This window comes from Ictidomys tridecemlineatus, chromosome 2, assembly GCF_052094955.1.
Source record: "Ictidomys tridecemlineatus isolate mIctTri1 chromosome 2, mIctTri1.hap1, whole genome shotgun sequence".
Classification (NCBI taxonomy): domain Eukaryota; kingdom Metazoa; phylum Chordata; class Mammalia; order Rodentia; family Sciuridae; genus Ictidomys; species Ictidomys tridecemlineatus.
In genome coordinates this window covers 134748784-134768961 of record NC_135478.1, presented here as the reverse complement: position 1 = coordinate 134768961, position 20178 = coordinate 134748784, and the positions used below count along the sequence as shown (strand labels likewise).

The following is a 20178-nucleotide window of genomic DNA, read 5'->3' as shown; positions in this document are numbered from 1 at the left end:
TTCCAGGGCCTCTTTTAGCCTCACTTTTTTCTGTGTGTCTCTGTTTCTTTTTCAGTCATCACTTTCTCAACAACCCTCTGTTTCACCAAGTGAAGAGAAAACAAGCAGGAAAAGTGAACCACAAAAAGAAAAGACCATTTGGTCAGAGCATTTGTACTGAGCATACCTGGAAAAAATTCTGACTCACTCCAGCCATGTCAGCACCTTCTGTCACCAGGAGTCTCTTCAGCTAAAGAGGCTCATTTCCTCTATACAATATTTGCATTCTTAATACACATCCCTTAATGAAGATGAGCTCTTGGCATTCATGCAAAAGCAATCTGTACTCTGTAGAAGATATCGTCTTTAACCTCAGGTTGAACTAAAAAGTACTGGAAATTGTAAGAGTTTATTTTTTATTTTATTTTATTTTTTTTAACCTTTGGGGGTCATTCAGGATGGGGATCTGCCTGGCAGTTCTTAATGGTGGTTTGATTGGGCTCCAATACTGTTTTAAAGTCTCAACTCAGTGTCTAGCCAAGTAAAACATATCCTCTTTTTCATCTGTGCTCTCAAGTCTAGCCTTCAGCCCCAGGTCCTCAGTCATTCCTTGGTTCTTCTCTGGATTCTTTCCAATTTGTTGACAAATCCCCCGATCTTCATTTAAAACTACTTCTTAATTTCTTCCCGATAGCATCTCACAGTGTTTCCTCAAGATCAGCATTTTCTGCTCTCTCTGCCCACACATTAAGCTGAATGTGGGAGCAAAGAGTATAAAGTCCACAAGGCTGCTCAGGGGAGACATCAGCACCAAGGCTAATGGACGTTTCAAAAGAGCAGAGCCAGGCTATTCCAGGCTGGCAGGAGACATTTTCTTTTTTTTTTTTTTCCTTTTTGAAAACAATATCCTTCCTTGACTATAAAGTCTATATTGATCACTGCTGAAAACCTACAAAATACACAAAAAGAAGCAAAAGTTGTAAAAATCATGGGTAATCTGTAAAACAAGACAATTACTGTTAATATTTTTTATGTTTTCTTCTACTCCTTTATGTACAAATATTTTAACAAACCTAATTGTATACAAAGGCAGTTTCTCGTGCATTTGTTTCCCAGATTCCTTTTTCATTCTTCCAGTGATTATTTTATGCCTTAGAATTACACTACCTTCAGTACTGTAATTTTTTATCAACACTAATTTCTTCTTTTTCAACATTTTCTTGGCTATTATTACTTTTTTTTTTTTAACTATTATTTACCTTTTTCTTACCAGATGGCTATTTGGTACACTTTGTTCACTTTTTGAATAGAATTTCTTTAGATAAAAAAGTTAAAACACAAAAATAAAAGAAAGCCTTGACTTTTACAATGTTGTCTCCTTCAGTTCCAGAACATTCGCTCATTATGCATTTTTCAATTTATCAATTAAGACTTATGGTGCTATTGATTATGCAATTCATATTTTTAAACATTTCTAGTTTATTTTTAAAGCCAATGGCTTCATATATGGTGGATTTGCGTGTGTCTGGTTTTACATTTTTCTTGTCTTCTTTATCTCTAGATACTAAGGCTCCTCATTCTATTTTTGTTGCTACGAAATATCCTTAGCATACAATTTACTGTTTTAACCACTTTTGAGTAAACCATTCTGTAGTATTAGGTACATTTGTACTCTTATGCAACTACTACCAACATCCAATTCCAGAATCTTCCCAATCTGAAACTTTGTATATGTTAAACAGGAAGTCCTACTTTTCCCTCTACTCCAACCCCTGGAAACCAACATTCTTTCTGTCTCTACAAATTTTATATATATATTAGCCACTCCAAATTGGTATCTCATAGGGGTTTAATTTTTCTAATGATTAGTGATACTGAGAATCTTTTTATGTGCTTTTTGGCCATTTGTATATCTTCTTTGAATAAATGTCTATGTATGTAGTTTGCCCATTTTTCCCCTTTTGTAGAATTTGCCCTTTAAGGGAATTTAAGGTTCACAGCAAAACTGAACAGGAATTACAGTGTTCCCATAGACCCTTGCCTCTACAAAAATGCAACCTCCACTTACGCCACTATCAGCATCCTATACCAGAATAGTGTATCACTACAATTGAAAACCTACACTGACACACCATTATTACCCAAGCACCATAGCCTACATAAAGATTCACTCTAGGTGATACACTCTGTGGTTTTGATAAATATATACTGCAATATATGTATCATCATAGTATTTATCATCATAGTATGATACAAACTAATATTACCACCCTAAAACTTGGAGATTTCTTTTCTGTTTTATTCATTGATTTCTCTATTCTTTCATCAATACCATACTATCTCGATTACCATAGCTTTATTTTTCCAAAGTCTCATTAAAAAAAAATTATTACTCTTATAGTTCAAACATTTAAAATGTTAGCAGACCAACCATAAAAGTTTGACATAAACTGGCCATTGATACTGAAGGAGCAATAATTTCTTAATTTATCAGTAATGAGAGCTACTGGGTTGGTTGCTCCTGTAGTTTATACAGTGGACATTTATATTTCATGTTTATATTTATATGATATGTTTATATTTATGTTATGTTTATATTACATTACTTTCTCATTTTTCTACCATCTTTCCTATCTCCATGCCTCCTCCCCATTCCTCCCTCCCCTTTGGCTAATCCAAAGTTCCTTCACTCATCCCACCCTCACCCCCCATGGATGAGCATCCACTTATCAGAGAAAACATTCAGCCCTTAGTCTTTTGGGATTAGCTTACTTCACTTAGCATGATATTCTCCAACTCCATCCATTTAACTGCAAATGCCATAATTTTCTTTTATTGCTGAATAATTATATATATATATATATATATATATATATATATTTATCACAGTTTCTTTATCCATTGAAGGGTATCTATGTTGGTTCCACAGTGTGGCTATTGTAAATTGTGCTGCTATAAACACTGATGTGGTTACATCACTGTAGTATGCTATTTTTAAGTCCTTTGGGTATAGAGCAAAGAGTGAGATAGCTGGGTTAAATGGTGGTTCCATTCCAAGTTTTCTAATGAATCTCCATACTGCTTTCCAGAGTGGTTGCACTAATTTGCAGTCCCATCAGCAATGTATGAGTGTACCTTATCCCCCAATGTCCTCACCAACACTTATTGTTGCTTGTATTTTTTTTTATTATTGTAATTGTAGATGGACAGAATGCCTTTGTTTTACTTGTTTATTTTTATATGGTGTTGGGGATTGAACCCAGTGCCTCACACATGCCTCACACAGGCATGCACTCTGTTATTGAGCTACAGCTACAGCCCCCTTATATTCTTGATAATTGCCATTCTGACTGAAGTGAGATGAAATCTTAGAGTAGTTTTGATTTATATTTCTCTAATTACTAAAGATGTTGAACATTTTTTTCATATATTTGTTGATCAATTGTATATCTTCTTCTGAGAAGTGTCTGTTCAGCTTCTTAGCCCATTTATTGATTGAGTTGTTTGTTATTTTTGGTGTTCAGTTTTTTAAGTTCTTTATATATCCTGGAGATTAGTGCTCTGACATGCATGTGACAAAAATTTGTTCCCCAAATCTAGGTTCTCTCTTTACCTGATTGTTTCTTTTGCTGAAAAGAAGCTTTTTTTAGTTTGAATCTAACCCATTTATTGATTCTTGATTTTATTTCTTGCACTTAAGGAGTCTTGTTAAGGAAGTTGGGGCCTAATCCCACATGATGAAGATTTGGGCTTTTTTTTTCTTTCTCTTAGGCTCAGGGTCTCTGATCTAATTCCTAGGTTGTTGGCCCTCTTTGAGTTAAGTTTTGTGCATGCTGAGATATAGGGGTTTAGTTTCATTTTACTGCATGTGGATTTCCAGTTTTCCCAGCACCATTTGTTGAAGTGAATATCTTTTCTCCAAAAATATCTTTTTGGTGCCTCTGTCTAGTATGATATAAATGTATTTATGTGGGTATGTTTCTGTGTCTCCTATTCTGTATCATTGGCCTACCTGTCTATTTTGGGGCCAATACCATGCCATTTTTGTTACTGTAGGTTTGTAGTATAGTTTAAGGTCTGGTATTGTGATACCTCCTGCTTCACTCTTCTTGCTAAGGATTGCTTGGTTATTTTGAGTCTCTTATTTTTCCAACTGAATTTCATGATTATTTTTTCTATTTCTATAAGGAATGATGTTGGGATTTTAATTGGAATCACATTGAATCTGTGTAGTGCTTTGGGTAGTGTGGTCATTTTTAACAATATTAATTCTGCCTATCCAAGAGCATGGGAGATCTTTCCATCTTCTAAGGTCTTCTTCAATTTCTTTCTTTAGTGTTCTGTAGTTTTCATTGTAGAGATCTTTTCACCTCTTTTGTTAAATTGATTTCCACTTATTTTATTTTTTCTGAAAAAATTTTATTGTGAAGGGGGTACTTTTCCTAATTTCTCTTTCAGAGGATTCATCACTGATGTATAGAAATGCATTTGATTTATTGGTATTGATTTTATATTCTGCTACTTTGCTGAATTCATTTATTCATTCTAGAAGTTTTCTGGTGGAATTTTTTTGGGTCCTCTAAGTATATAATCATGTCATTTGCAAATAATAATAGTTTGAGTTCTCTTTTTCTATTTGTATCCCTTTAATTTCTTTCATCTAATTTCTCTGCTAGGGTTTCAAGGACTATGTTAATAGCAGTGGTTAAAGAGGGCATCCCTTTCTTTTTCCAGTTTTTAGAGGGAATGCTTCCAATTTTTCTCCATTTAGAATGATGTTGGCCTTGGGTTTAGGACAGATAGCTTTTACAATGTTGAGGTATATTCCTACTATCCCTAGTTTTTCTAGTGTTTTGAACATGAAAGAGTGCTGCATTTGGTCAAATGCTTTCTCTGCATCAGTTGATATAATCATATGATTCTTTAAGTCTATTGATGTGATGAGTTATGTTTATTGATTTCCATATGTTGAACCAACCTTGCATCTCTGGAATGAACCCCACTTAATCATAGTGCACTATTTTTAAAATATGTTTTTTATGCAATTTGTCAAAATTTCGTTGAGAATTTTTGCATCAATGTTCATCAGGGATATTGGTCTGAAATTTTCTTTCCTTGATGTGTCTCTGTCTGCTTTTCGTATCAGGATGATACTAGTCTCATAGAATGAGGCTGGAAGGGTTCCCTCCTTTTCTATTTCATGGAATAATTTGAGGAGTATAGGAATTAATTCTTTTTTGTAGGTCTTGTAGAACTCAGCTGAGAATCCATCTGGTCCTGGGCTTTTCTTGATTGATAGGCTTTTAATGGCATCTTCTACTTTCTTGCTTGAAAAATTGACCTGTTTAAATTGTGCGTATTCTCCTGGTTGAGTTTGGATAGATTATATGCCTCTAGAAATTTCTTGGTGTCTTTGAGGTTTTCTGTTTTATTGGAGTATACATTTTCAAAATAGTTTCTAAATGTCTTCTATATTACAGTGGTGTCTGTAATGATATTTCCTTTTTCATCATGAATTTTAGAAATTTGAGTTTTCTCTCTCCTTCTTTTTATTAGGGTGGCTAAGGGTTTGTCAATTTTATTTTTTTTAAAAGAACCAGCTTTTTGGGTTTTTCTGTTTTTTGGTTTCTTTTTAATCTTTTTTTTTTATTGTTGGTCGTTCAAAACATTACATAGTTCTTAATATATCATATTTCACAGTTTGATTCAAGTGGGTTATGAACTCCCAATTTTACCCCGTATACAGATTGCTGTATCACATCAGTTACCCTTCCATTGATTTACATATTGCCATTCTAGTGACTGATGTATTCTGCTGTTTGTCCTATTCTCTACTATCCCCCCTCCCCTCCCCTCCCCTCTCCTCTCCTTTTCTCTCTCTACCCCCTCTACTGTAAATCATTTCTTCCACTTGTATTATTTTGTTTTACCCTTCCTTTCCTCTTATATGTAATTTTTTATAACCCTGAGGATCACCTTCCATTTCCATGCGATTTCCCTTCTCACTCCCTTTCCCTCCCACCTCTCATCCCTGTTTAATGTTAATCTTCTTCTCAAGCTCTTCGTCCCTACCCTGTCCTTGGTTACTCCCCTTATATCAAAGGAGCCATTTGGCATTTGTTTTTTAAAGATTGGCTAGCTTCACTTAGCATAATCTGCTCTAATGCCATCCATTTCCCTCCAAATTCTATGATTTTGTCATTTTTTAATGCAGAGTAATTCTCCATTGTGTATAAATGCCACATTTTTTTTATCCATTCATCTATTGAAGGGCATCTAGGTTGGTTCCACAATCTTGCTATTGTGAATTGTGCTGCTATGAACATCGATGTAGCAGTGTCCCTGTAGCATGCTCTTATTAGGTCTTTAGGGAATAGACCAAGAAGGGGAATAGCTGGGTCAAATGGCCGTTTCATTCCCAGCTTTCCAAGGAATCTCCATACTGCTTTCCAAATTGGCTGCACCAATTTGCAGTCCCACCAACAATGAACAAGTGTACCCTTTTCCCCGCATCCTCTCCAGCACTTGTTGTTGTTGGACTTCATGATGGCTGCCAATCTTACTGGAGTGAGATGGTATCTTAGGGTGGTTTTGATTTGCATTTCTCTGACTGCTAGCGATAGTGAGCATTTTTTCATGTACTTATTGATTGATTGTATGTCCTCCTCTGAGAACCAGCTTTTTGTTTTACCAATTTTTTAAATTGTTTCTTTTGTTTCAACTTCATTGATTTCAGCCCTGATTTTTAATTATTTCCTTTCTTCCACTAATTTTGGTGTTGTTCAAATAATATGTGATGGGTTTTCACAATGCACTGCAGTGAATCCATTTAAATATTATGGGACTAAGAGTGGTAACTACTGTAGGCTCCTGGGAATTAAATGAGATAATGCAAATAAAGTTCATAAAAATAATTTCTCTTTATATAACAACCACCCAATAAATATTGCTTATTATTGAGCATTCATTTCATCCTAGAGACCTAACTCAATTCTTCATAAATATTGGATCATTTAATTCTTATACTAACACTTTAATATAGGTGTTCTTGTATTTAAAAAAGAAAACTTGAAATTCAGAGAGCTTAAGAAACTTTTTGCACTCAATTTTTGTTTTCAATCCACAGTCTTCAACTCCTCCTTATACTTAATTAGAGCTCATTAATATTTATACAGGCACTCTTATCAGAAAGTTGGAAATTATTCCAGATTGTTCCCTCCCTTTTATCCCTTATATTCTTTACTCATTCTGCCTCCTAACTTGTTACCTCCCACTTCAGACACTGTTGGCACCCTGTTTCCCCTGGACACACATCACAGCAGGGTGTGTCAATTGTTTCTGACGTCAAAACCTCGAATTTCTCCACCTAAGGGATTCAGGTGTCTTCGGAAACCTATTCTGCATATGTCCAAGGCAAGCCTAAAGTGTCAGGAAGCTAGTACTCTTGGGAGAGAACCCCAATCAATGACAGATGGAAGTTGGTCCATAAATAACCTTCGATTCCCCTAAAGGAATGGGGCAATGCTTAACAGACTCCATAAAGGGTACTGGCAGGATTCAGCTTCAGTTCCACCATGGGAAACGGATCATTCTTGCATCCTCTTTTGCTTCCTTCTTTCTGCCACTTCTCGAACTTACTATCCTATTTCTGTGCTCTCCAAAATAAACTAATTGCATTCAAATATTGTTGTGTCTGCTTCTCAGATAACGTAACTTAAGACATCTCTCCATTCCCTCTGTACGTCATAAATTCATTTTATTGCACTTTAACTGTTGAGCAATATCCTAGCTTTCCTCTTACAGTCTTCAATTTTTTTTTCCTTCAAACCCTTCCTTCAAAGAAAGTTTTAAAAAACATAAATATGATCACAGACTTTCCCTGGCATGAAACTCATTAGTGACTTCCACTGTATGCATGATAAAATACAGTCTCTTTAGCAAGGCTTACAGGGCTCTGCATAATATCAAGATCCTGCCCCTGCCTGTCTTTCTGTCTTCACCTTCCACCTCTTCCCAGCACCACCCTGTGCTAAGCTCATATGGAAAAATGAACACTCCTTCAGATGCACCATGTCACTCCAATCCCCTGTGGATCAATACATACCTGGCATGTCCTCCACTTGGTGTGATGTCCAACCAGTGAGCTCATAACCATTCTCCACGTCCACTTCAGTTCCCCACAGAGTAACAGGAAGACCACATACCTCCAAATTTATGCTAGTCACATGGCTCCCTATTTATTTGTCACTATGTCCATCTCCCCCATTATACTAAAGGTTGCTTGAAGGCAAGCACTCATATTCTAGATCAGTAAGCCCCCAATGTCTCCCCAGCACTCCCCACAGAGAAAGTGTTTTTGGAAATTATGTTGCAGTAATAAATGGCTCAGTGATGGAAGGTACAAAATCTAACAGCTGGAACTCTGACAGATGTGTCCATTCTTAAAGCCAGTGTTCTTCCTACTGTAGGGTGATCTCTAAGGGAGAGATCAGGAGCCGTGATATTCTGTTGCGGTGACACACAGACTTTATTGTACAAATGCAATGTATTTGCAGTCCTCACACATTCAAATGTATAAAAATAAGGAAGAGTGGTCTGAAGGGTGCCTACTGAAGAGCCCCACTCCCAGAAGTTTCATCAAAAGAGGAGAGATCCATCTCCTCTTTTGCATTGTATCATATTGACACCTCAGGACTCCCTCCATTTTTTTTTTGCCCTAGTAAGGTAAAAAACAAACAAAAAAAAGTGCCTTAAGAGAATACAGCCAGGAAATAAGATCACTCTGAGAGAGGTATCAAAATTGCTCAACTCTCTGGAGATGAAGGGAGGTCAGGAGCAAAAAAGGAGGCTGGGGAGGGAGGCTTGTTTAAGGGCTGCCACTGGGAGAGAGAGCAAGGGAGAAAGGAATCCAGATGATTTTTCATGTAACTCAGGAACAATGCATTTGTGCCTTAATAATTGCCTCTTTGACTCGACCTGAACCAGATATTAAAATGAGGATTAAAATCACATCATCAGTTTGGAATTCAGACGGCCTTCACTCTAAGGTTTTGGAAACATTTCTTCGACTGCTGTCCCCACGCTGGGGTTGGGGAAGGGGAGCAGGAAGACAGACAGTCACGGCTTATCGAGTGTTCATAATGGTAATGAGAATACCTCTCTTTCTGCCCCAGGCCCCTTCTTTGGGTGAAAATGATCTGATTTTGGTTCTTGAGCTCTCTCTACATAAATCCAGATTCCCCAGTCTCTAGAGATGCTTATTTCCATGGGACACCCAAGGTGGTTCCAATCCTTCTCTTAGCAGGCTCTTAGCTTCTCACTATCTTCCTTGGGTACCTTCTCCTTGGATCAGGCCCAGTTGTCATGAAGGAGTCTAGTTCCAAGATAAATTTAACCAGTATGATAATAAGGGCAACTGTTATGTAATTGTTATGCAACTTATTATTATAATTGTTATTTACTCCTCCCTTACTATCTCATTACAATTATTTAAGGAGGTTACTTTCAATGACCTCTATATAAAAACATCAGTTGAATTTTCTGTTTAATCCTAGGTAACAGATGGGTAATAGATGCTAAGTAAACTTGTTTTTGCGGGGTGGGAGGTGGTGCTGGGGATTAAACACAGGGCCTCCTGTTTGTTAAACACATGCTCCACCCCTGAAGTACACCCCAGCTACAGTAAGTGATAACTTTGAAAGTCTTAATGCTACAGTCAAAATACCCAAAGATTTAATCAAAACACCAAACTTTATTTAATGTCTGATTTCCACCTTCCTCATCTAGAGACCTGCAGCCTTAATTAAGGTTAAGTAATCTCTTCTTTCTCCTGCTGCGACTTCACCCTCCAATGGCCCTAATCTTGCCAAATGTTTTATTATCAGGTCAGAATAGAAAGAAGTTGGAGTGGAAAGAGGAAATGAAGAACATTATTGTCGTAGATGAGTGAGGCTTACTTCTTTCCCTTCAGGTATTCCTTTGTTCTCTAGAGTTTCCATTAGTTTTGCTTGATCCTTAAAGATCTACACTCCAAGTAAAAAAAATCTCAGGGAATATCTCTATTAACCTTCAGCTTCTTATTGATGGGTTTCACTATTGAAGGTGGCCACATTCCTGGCTTTGCGCTCTCTCTCTCTCTCTCTCTCTCTCTCTCTCTCTCTCTCTCTCTCTGTGTGTGTGTGTGTGTGCATGTGCATGCATATTTGTGAGTCTCTTCAGCTCCATTAGAAACAAACAAGCATCACTTGACCCTACAAGTACTGGAGTCCCAGGCACATTTTATCACAGCAATCTACATGTTGTCACTAAGGCCTGACTCAGCAATCCAGTCATCCAACCAAGCCCTTCAACTCTCCCCAGTGCAAGGAGTGCTTTGCAAATGCTCCAGTCATCCCATGGACATCTCTCACTGGGTTTGTGATGAAAGGGATAGATTAATAATAAATCTCTCTTTAGATAATTCATAATGCAGCCCACAGGTCACAGAGTCATTAAGGAAAAAGAGTTGGACCAAGCTAAGGCTAAAAGATGAGCTGATTCTTTTCCCCTCTTCTTCACAGCCTCCTTTACCCCTCTTTGAAGGCTCCTACCAGTGCATGTGTACACTACTTTCTGAAATTACACATTCATTTATCATGCAAATCAATAAATATTTAGTCAACAACTACTGAATGCCCATCCCTGTGGTGGGAATGATAAGTTCATTGGGGGAATCCCACATAGATTTTAAAGGAGCTCAATAGCCTAATAATGAAGAAATGTTACAAATACAAATATTGATCTTTTATGAAGGACAATAAGGCCTGTCATACAGATGATCTTACAGTAGACTATACATTGATAATACAACCACAAATAGCTTCAACAGTTCTCATGTAGTAACAGTGCTTCATGCTCAGCTGCTCTTCTGCTCCATGTTGCCATCGTCCATGGAATCAGGCAGAAGGAATGGCCCCTGGGGGACATGTTGGCTTTATGGCAGCATCAGGTGGAACAGCACAGAGAGCTTCTGTATAGAAAAGGCACACCACATTCTCTCAGGTTCCATTGACCAGGGACCATCATAGGCCCCCTCTGATGTCAGTAGAGAACCAGGGAGAAGACATGGGGTGGGCACCATTGCACAGGCTGCAAATATTTGAGAAATTTAATACAATTCATCACACATATCATGAGAGAGGAATGGAGAAAGTGGTTTGGGAATTTAGAAACATGAAGAACACTTCAAACTGAAAGTAAAAAGAAGAATTTCTGGAGGAGGTGATGTTAAGCTGGGTTCTGAAATATTGGAAACTTGGATGAAGATGGTTAAAGGAAGTAGGATTAGAAACTTGCAGGTATGAAGGCAACGTCCTAGGAAATGCTGTGCAGAGGGAGCAGAGTAGGGGATAGGAAAGAAACAGAAATAAAATTGAAATATGATTATGGAATGTCTTAAATTCTTGCTGAGGTGTCAAAACGTTGCTATGGAAGCAACAGGTACAGATTAAGGGACGGAGAGATGTGTCAAGGGATGTGCAGAACTGTGCTGCAGGTAGACTAATCGGGTCTGAAAATAGTGTTGCTTGGACAGGATATGAGTTTAAGAACCTACTTTTTCAGACCTTCCCCTGGCCCTTCTTGCACCTTCTCACTTCCTAAGACCAGTTCACATATTCACATTTTATCTCTGAAGATTGATTTGACTCTCTCATAAAGAGCTAATTGATCTTTTTTCTTCATATGCACAGTCTTTTTCCATTTTGTCCTAAATTTGTGTGTGTTGTATGTGTGTGTGTATTTTCCCATTACAAAAATATTAGCTCTGAAACATAAAACTATGTTTGGCCTTCATTTTTTGTAGTTTTTTGTTCCAGCTCAGGGCTGCACACAGCTTTGTTTGTTGAAAGGACATTTTGAATGAGGAATGACCCAGAGGCCCAAATGGAAGTTTCCTGCAATTGTTTTTTAATGGAGTGAAGACTGGAATGGAAAAGACAGATAAAATATACTGATTAATATTAAATGTTTACGTGCACATACTCTTTATATGGCTAGTAAATATTAAGGAGGTTTACTCTATATAATACATTTTAATATACTGCTCTTTACATTTAATATTAATATCATATGAATGAAGTCAAATATGTCACACTCACCCAAGATGGCATATATGAGCTTAATCTGACATTAACTGAGAAACTACAGTGCACGCCAGTGAATAGAAACCCATTTCTCACACCATGTCTTATGCACCTTCACTATAGAACGGGATTAATGAGGAAGTTCAATAGGGAAGGCCCAAATGCTAAAACTCACTTTAATATCCAGAAGGCCAATTAACCACAAATATGTTCTTGCCTAAAATTCCCAGTTGTCATAATTGCTCACTAATGATACTTCTCCAAGGCATTCTGGATTTTGCAGTTCTCTGCTTCATTAGGACTGGGAACTTGTCTGGTCCCAAAGAGAATCTAAGCCATAATGTTGAAGAGGAGAATATAAGTCTGGACTCCTTGGCAGAGAGACTTGAGGTGACCTCATTTTTCAGCATTCTTTCTGAAGGAAACAATAGGGATGGTGTAGATTACAGAAATCCAAATCCTGTATCAAGGCTGGAAAATTAAGGGAATTCCATTCAAACTGGTATAATACAGAGGATGGTCTACAGAATCACTGGCAAACCTCATGACCTTCAGACGAGCCAGTGCATTAGTTTCCTGGGGTTGCTGTAACAAATAACCACAAAATAAGTGTCTTTCAAGAAGAAAAGTATATTCTCGGGCAGTTCTTAAGAGTCCAGATGTCCAATACCAAAAAGTCAGCAGGGACAGGTTCTCTCTGAAACCTCTAGTGAAGGATCTGTCTTTGTTTGTTCTGGTGATTGCTGCAACCCTGAGCATTCTTTATCTGCATCTTCTGTATCTCTAATGACCCTTGTTACAAGGACAATAGTCATAGTGAATTTGGGGCCCACAGTAATTCAGTATGACCTCAACTTGATTACATCTATAAAGAACTTATTTCTAAATAAGGTCACATTGACAAATTGCTCATGGACATTATTTTGAGGAGAGAACCAGATCAGTAGGTATTTGAAGGAATAACTCGAGTACTGAGGGGTGAATGCCCTTACCTACCAAAGCTGAAAGCCAGCCTCATGAAGCAATGACACACAAAAGACTGGAGATCTGAACTTGTATAGCCGTTTGACAAGTCCAGATAAAATTAAGGAGAACTAAATTAATATTCTTAACCAATGTCCTTGAATTCATTTCTGAGTTCTTTGTGTGTCAATGAATTTATGCTATGTCTCATCCTAAAGAATTGAAGTCATGAAATTATGAGGATTTTAATATTCCTAAAAGAATATTAGTTATTCCTCAAGGAAACTAGCATCCACAAAGTAGATGGAACATGTTTACACATGTAGAAGTTACCTTATTGATAACTTCTGTCAATAAGCCAATACACATGTAGAAGTTATCTTATTGAAGACTCCTGTCAATCATAGCAAGTAGCAATTATTTTCCCTATGATACAAGTAAGGAAACTAAGCCTGACTAAACTGCTTCCTTTTTCCAATGTAATCATTGCACATATTTAACTGCATTCTGCTTTTGAATAGAAGTAAATATAAAGTTCTAATCAAATTTATTAATTCAATTAATTTATGCAAAATATTACTAAGAATTTCACTTTCTATGACTGATGGAACCTGATATTCATATTATTATTTAATTCACAGATTAGTTAGGGCAGAAATTATCCTACTCTTTTTCATGTCCTCTATGAAAGCTCATAGCATAAAGAGTTCACAGACCATATTTGATGGTGGAATTGCAAATTGTTTTCACAAATCCTTAAATCAGAATTCACACTTCAATCCAAATGAACTGGAAAATACTATTAAAAGTCGTGAAATCCAATTCTGGTTTACAACCTGCCAAATAATGACCAGGTCATTTGGAGGAACTCATTTCTCTAGTTCTTGACTCCCTCATCTGCTAAACCGGAGCATGGAACTGATGTCTCTCTTCATGCCCTTTTGCTTTATTGCTTTATGATTATAAATATTTCCAAACCATAATATCCTTCTAAAGCTTCTATGCAAAAACCTATAATCGATTAGAAACATGTTTTAAGGCATTTTAAGTTCAAATTTTTATTTGACCACAGCCTGATTTCTTTCAGACCCATTAAATTTATAAGCATGTGCAGTGCACTATTGAGAATAGATGAAATATTATATTGCCTCAGTGCTCTCTACCAATAACTTATTTCTTTACTATAGATGCCTCTTGCCTTCTGAATATTATCTTCCAAGAGAGTTAAAAATGTTGAATGTATGTACACCTAAGAAGAAGGTGCTTCCTGAAGCATATTTTCCCCTCCTTGTGGGTACTGTTCCCTTGGACTGACCACAAGACCTCCTCCCCGTGGAAGAAAACCTTGAGTCCATGTGTTTGGCAGATGATTAAAGCAAGCTCTATTTACAGGTTTTTCTTTTGACCCAGTAAAATCAGAGAAAAGAGAAAGACCACATTACTGACTTTCCTCTCTGCAAGGATTTTTTAAACCTTTGGAACATGGATGTGATGATTCCCCAGAAAGAGCACTTTGGATTCATGTTGGCAAGCACACCAGTAAATAGGGTAGCTGGAGGATCTGCCTTCAATAAGGCTGTGTTTTATTTTCAGTCCTTAAATAGGTCTACTTCTTAGATGTAGGATAAAATTTTTTACAATGTCTAGAGTTGTAAGGAGTAAGTTTTACCTGGCCTTCAGCATCCTTTGGCCACAAACAGAAATTCACCATATTTGAAATGCATAGACTTAAGTAGTTCAAAACAGACTGTTGATTTTCCATTAGTAATTCATAAATAAATTCTTACATAAATCCTATTATTTTTGAAAAACATTAATCTATGACTTTATGTGATTAGTAATTAAGTATTAGTTTCATGTGCATCCATTCGGGGAGATGTATTGATGAAATAATTGCTTTTAAAATTATTTTATTTGAAAACCAAATATTTGAAAGAAAGAAACTAAATTCCTTAAAGCCAGGTTTCTTAGGTTTGGGGATATTCTTGTCACAAAGAAAAAAATCCCATTGGTTATAAGCTTTCAGAGTTGAAGAGAATTTTTTGATTCACTGTGATGGAGAGAAAGCTATCTTCCCAGAGTGAGTTAGTTACAAAAATTGTTTGATCATGTTGAAAACCTATAGTCTCAGGAGTTCAACATAAGCAAATAATATAGAAAATAAGAGGAAAATTTTTCATGTAAAATCTGTAAATGATAATAATATATTCAGCACTATAGATAAATAGTATTGTAATTACAATAATATAAGGAAAAAGTATTTTTAAAATCAAAGTGAATAGGGTGGCCACAATATTCCCACTGAAGAGAAGAAGAAAGAAAGAACAGATCAAAGTTTAAGCAGTTAGGAAGCTATTATAATAGTTGGTACTATTAGATCTCACCTGGGTGACTGACTGCCCAACCTGTGTATTGGGTTCTGTGATTTGTCCAATGCATCTGTCCCACTGGGTCCTAAGCAGCCTCCTTGACACTGTCCCTTTGGTCCTGTATCTTAAGGAACTGGATTTTTAACTTTTCTTTGACTTTCTAAGGAAGGCTTTGGTATCCTTCCAACAAATGTCCTTTTTAACTAGCTCACTAGAACTGTTTTCCAATACTTGCAATAAAAATAAATTCACCAAGATAGTTAGCTATCAGCCATGCATGAGTTGCAGGAAGAGTTAGCACCAGTATGGTATTATTCAGCAGGTCCTGTGTGGGAGAATCCTCTGGCTACTGTGATAGGCTGGTTACTCGTGATGCTGAGACTTCATTTCCAGGAGGAGAAAGTTACTCCACGGGAAGCTGATTACTCTCAGAGAGAATTCTTCAGTAGTGACACCTGTTTCCTGAAAAAGAAGCCATCTTCAGTCAACCAAGTGAGAGAGAGAGGATGCAAGTTACTATTTCCTAACCATCTGCACTGGTGGTAAATTAATGCCACCAAATTTAAAAAGTCTTCTTCATTCAGAGCACTCAATCCTCATTTTGGTAACCACATTATATGTATAATGGGCAGTTTAGATCAGTACCACTTGGAACTCATTTGAAATTTATGGCTTCCCCCAACTCCTGTTTTCTGGATTCAGACTCAATTTATGGCTTGGAACACAGTGTTTCCTACAGGAAAAACTTTGAAATGTGCGGGAGAAAAAAGGGCTCTTGGAGAATATTAAATATCTCTTACAAAACACCATGCTGATGAGTAAATGAGAGTGTAAATGAATCCAGATAAAAAGTATTGTGTTTCCATTGAAATACTCAGGGGCTTAAGAGTTAAGGGGAAAAGTTTTTGTGGGGAAATGTGTTTTAGGTTATGCCAAATACAAAACGTGTGCAAAAGCGTTCGAGATGTTTTTCCTAGATTAAGATGCCGCCACATTACTCCTTCTCAGTAATTAGTAAATTAGACAAGTAAAATTTATGTGTAAATGCAATGCAATTCATGAGCATGAATAACGATCCCAAACTACAAACTGCAATTAAATACCGAATATTTGCAGAGTTGCCCTGGAGTAGATTCCAGGCTCTAAAGAAGTTGTGAATTAGGCCATGAAAAAAGAGATGAAGGCATTGACTTGCAGAATTTGATTTTATTTTAAATGTGGCCTTTGAATTATTTTGTATTGAGTCATTTTAAGAATGTGGATGGGAGATTAAAACTGAATAAACTATTTTAAGTGGGCACAAAGGACAAATTCTAATTCTTTATAACCCTTGAAAAGAACAAAAGCAATTGGACTTTGATCCAGCAAAAAAAAAAAAAAAAAACATAAAATAAAAAAATAAATAAAAACAAAATAAAACGATGGTGTTGAGTCATGATTGCAGAGCTGCAATTGGCTACTCCTCCTCCTTTGACACTATGGAAGACAAAAAATTCTTTGGTGTCTGGTTCTGATGTCATGATAGTGGGCACTTTTAAGAAATGACACCACGGAGAATTGTCCATTTCTATTCAACTATAACCTTTGCTGAGATCTTCTCACTAATAGACACTGTGCCAACTGCTATGCAGATAAGAGATGATAACTGCAGCTTCTGCCCTCCAGATGCTGACAAGGTCAGAGAAAGAGAAGACATACAATAAGCAAACCCATCATATGACCATTCTGAGGGTTCCAAATTTAAGCACCAGGATGCTCCAGAACAGGGTTTGAAAAACTATTCATCAATTCTATTTCTTTGATGAAAGCTTCTCTAAGATCTTTAATCCATACTTGCATCTACTTCATTTTATGAACTCTGCCTTTCTCCCCGACTTAGCTGCCAATCAGTCATTGTCATGGTCTCTCTGTACGACTTTTGCAGCTATGCATCCTGGTCCCTCTCCAAGTTCTTTGGGTAGAATGTCAATTTCAAGTGCTATGTTTCTTTAAATCCTCATCTACTGTTTGCATGTCATAATGCGTGATAATTATTTGTTAATTCTTTAAAATAAAGCAAATGGTCATTGTGAAACATGCTCATTAAGATTCACAAATTATTTTATTAAGTCCAACACATAATCTTCAATGTAATAAATTCACATTTCACAAAGACTGTTGGGTGAAATTCTCTCATGGAACAATGGAAAAAATGTTACCAAGTGAGCTTAATTCTCACAGGGATCTAAGCAGAACTGTGCATGCTTTTATTTGTTTGGTAAGGATAACCCCACCCCAAATGTTTAGCAAAGCAGGATGATTCTCCCTAAATGTCCTGGCCACTCCTGGGAGGACACATTTAAATAAAAATCGTACCCCTCACATTTTTATTATGACAAACATCAACTATGACCATAATTTGCTTGCAGTGCTTCCAAGCAAACTACAATTCTATGGAGGAATTACAATGCAAAGAGGAGGTTCTTGCTAAAGCTTCTGAGAAACACAAACTCCACAGTTAATCCATTATGCTTTGAGTTCTTATTCTAAACATAATCTAGTTATTTAGTGAGAGGGGTGGGTAAAGTCAAAACCAGACCAATTTTAGTCTAATACCATCAGCAAGAAGAAAGAGGTACCAGGATCATGTGGGTGGGCTTCCAAATTGCCTTTTCAAATGGTTCCCCTGACAAATGGCTGGAGTCCAAGTGAATACCCGGGGAAGAAGTATCAAAATAGCACTTCGAAAAGCTCCCAAACAGGGTCTATTTATGGGGCATTCTGAAATGCTATAGCTGACACCAATTACAAAGACCAAGCTTTTGAGAGTTGGCATAAAAATAGAATGTCAACCTTTAGTGTGAATTTTTAGGGGTTGAGAAAAGTGCAGCGTGGTAGAAGCTACTTCTCCCAAGGCAGAAGGGGCTCCCCAACATAGTACTACTGGCAAAGTTATGAACCATTGGGGGGAAAAAAAATCCGTATGGAGTGAAAAGAGTGGAGAGATGCCATTTTCTTGAAGCTGGGCAACTTAGAATTCATATTGTTCCATGTGGAAAAGAGCTCTGTGTTTTTCATAATTCCTCAGAGAGTGATTACTACTCAGTAGTTCTGCAATGCTCTGACCCTTTGTTCACTCACTCAACATTTATCTTGCAAATGCTAGACACTGTGTTAAACAATGAGAATGCAATGATAATTGAGATATGGACCCTGACATAAGGAGCTTACCAATCAGCAGAGGAGACAGATGTCCCCTAAGATGACGATTCTAAAAAAAATGAGTTCTGCTGAACAGTTTTCTCAACCTTGGCACTGTTGATATTTTGGGCTGGATATTTCCTTGTTGTGGAGGCTATCCTATATATTGTGGAATATTTAGCAATATTCCTGACCTCTTAAAAATTGTGGAAGCCCAGAGAATGGAGTCCGTATTCCATGTAGAGGAGTCAGAAAAAGTGATGCTTGCATAAAGTTTTGAAATTCACTTGTACAACAAAATATTGAGCCCCTCCCCTACCAGATGCAAAGTGCTAGATTATGCATGAAGGTGAATCGTAGCCTCCTCAATGGAAAGGAATGATGTACATGGAACAGAATCTTATGTTCAGGGAACTGCCAGGCATTTGGTATCTGTGACTTGTGGCACTAAAGAAATGAATCTAGGGAGTTGAGGATGACAAGATTCAAGAAAAGACTTGAGCTTTATACCAAGAGGTTTAGGAATTTGGGTTTTTACCCTGTGGGTAATGAGAGGCTACTGAAAGATTTTAAGCAAGAGCTTCGTATGCATGAATCACACAGACTGTGTGTTCAGTTGGCAAAACAGTTTATGGAAAAGTTAAACATCCTGTCAACTACTGCCTGCCCTCCAACCAGTATTCATTGTGTCTGGGTCCTCTCACTGAACAAATCTCACAGATGATCTCTCAGAGCCTGACTCCTTGGGTTTAGAGATCCTTACAGACATCCACTGCCTTCCTCTGATAGACTCTCCTTCACAATAGCTGAGGGATGATGCAGGTCTGCTGCTGCATGCTGTGTGTGCTGGAAGCACATTCCTCCAAGCTGCAAAAGGAAGAAATATAGATGGAAGAGAAATGCAAAACGATAAAGCAATCTGCAGAGTCCTAACTACTTTACCGATGCCCTAATTTCTAATGTCCAACGTCTCAATTTTCCTTTTTGAAAAAGTAACTTTGTTGCTTGGATCTAGGTGGCTTGTGGCAGCCTGCCAGGCTCCCAGATTAAGTGAAAGTCATTACAAAATGTTTTACACACATGGGAAGCACAGGGACTGCTCGGTGCTGGTTTGGCCCTCCAACATTAATTCTAATTATCTCAAAATGCAAACATGCTCAAGTTTCCAGCAGATGACATTGTTTTCTCCTTGACATCAGACATAAAAGAAAGAAAAATAAACATAGGACAGTGACAGCATTAAGCTGGTAGTCATTTTTCTTTAATATTTCAAATTCAATTCCAGACCAGATTCTCTGTTTTCGTCCTAGAGATGAGGGTAGGAAGATTGCCGTCTTGCTCTGATGAAAGCCTTTTCTTTCCAGTTAGCTTAATTAAGGGAAAAAGGGAGGAAGCCAGGAGGAGAGCAGTCTGGTTTAGATCAGGGTTAGAGTCTTGGGTTTTACAAACACACCACAGATTTTTTGTTGTTTTATGTTTTCAACATTTCTCTGGCTTTGGGTAGAAAGGCCAGTTCCGTTTTCGAAATGAGCTAACCCCATGGGCCCAGTGACTTAGCACTTTTG

At 37.2% G+C, this 20178-nt stretch overlaps 1 long non-coding RNA gene across 3 annotated transcripts in view; it reads left to right on the top strand.

Annotated features, from left to right (window-relative positions):
* Nucleotides 1-17507, top strand: part of LOC120891983 (uncharacterized) — a 140292-nt gene extending 122785 nt beyond the window's left edge. For 2 of the 3 annotated variants that reach the window (XR_013435046.1, XR_013435045.1), the window contains exon 6: nt 56-2817. This is a non-coding gene — a long non-coding RNA (uncharacterized LOC120891983). Of the gene's footprint in view, nt 1-55; nt 2818-14251 lie in introns of those variants that run through there. The other variant, XR_013435044.1, reaches the window with a different exon arrangement.
* Nucleotides 17508-20178: the final 2671 nt, after the last annotated feature.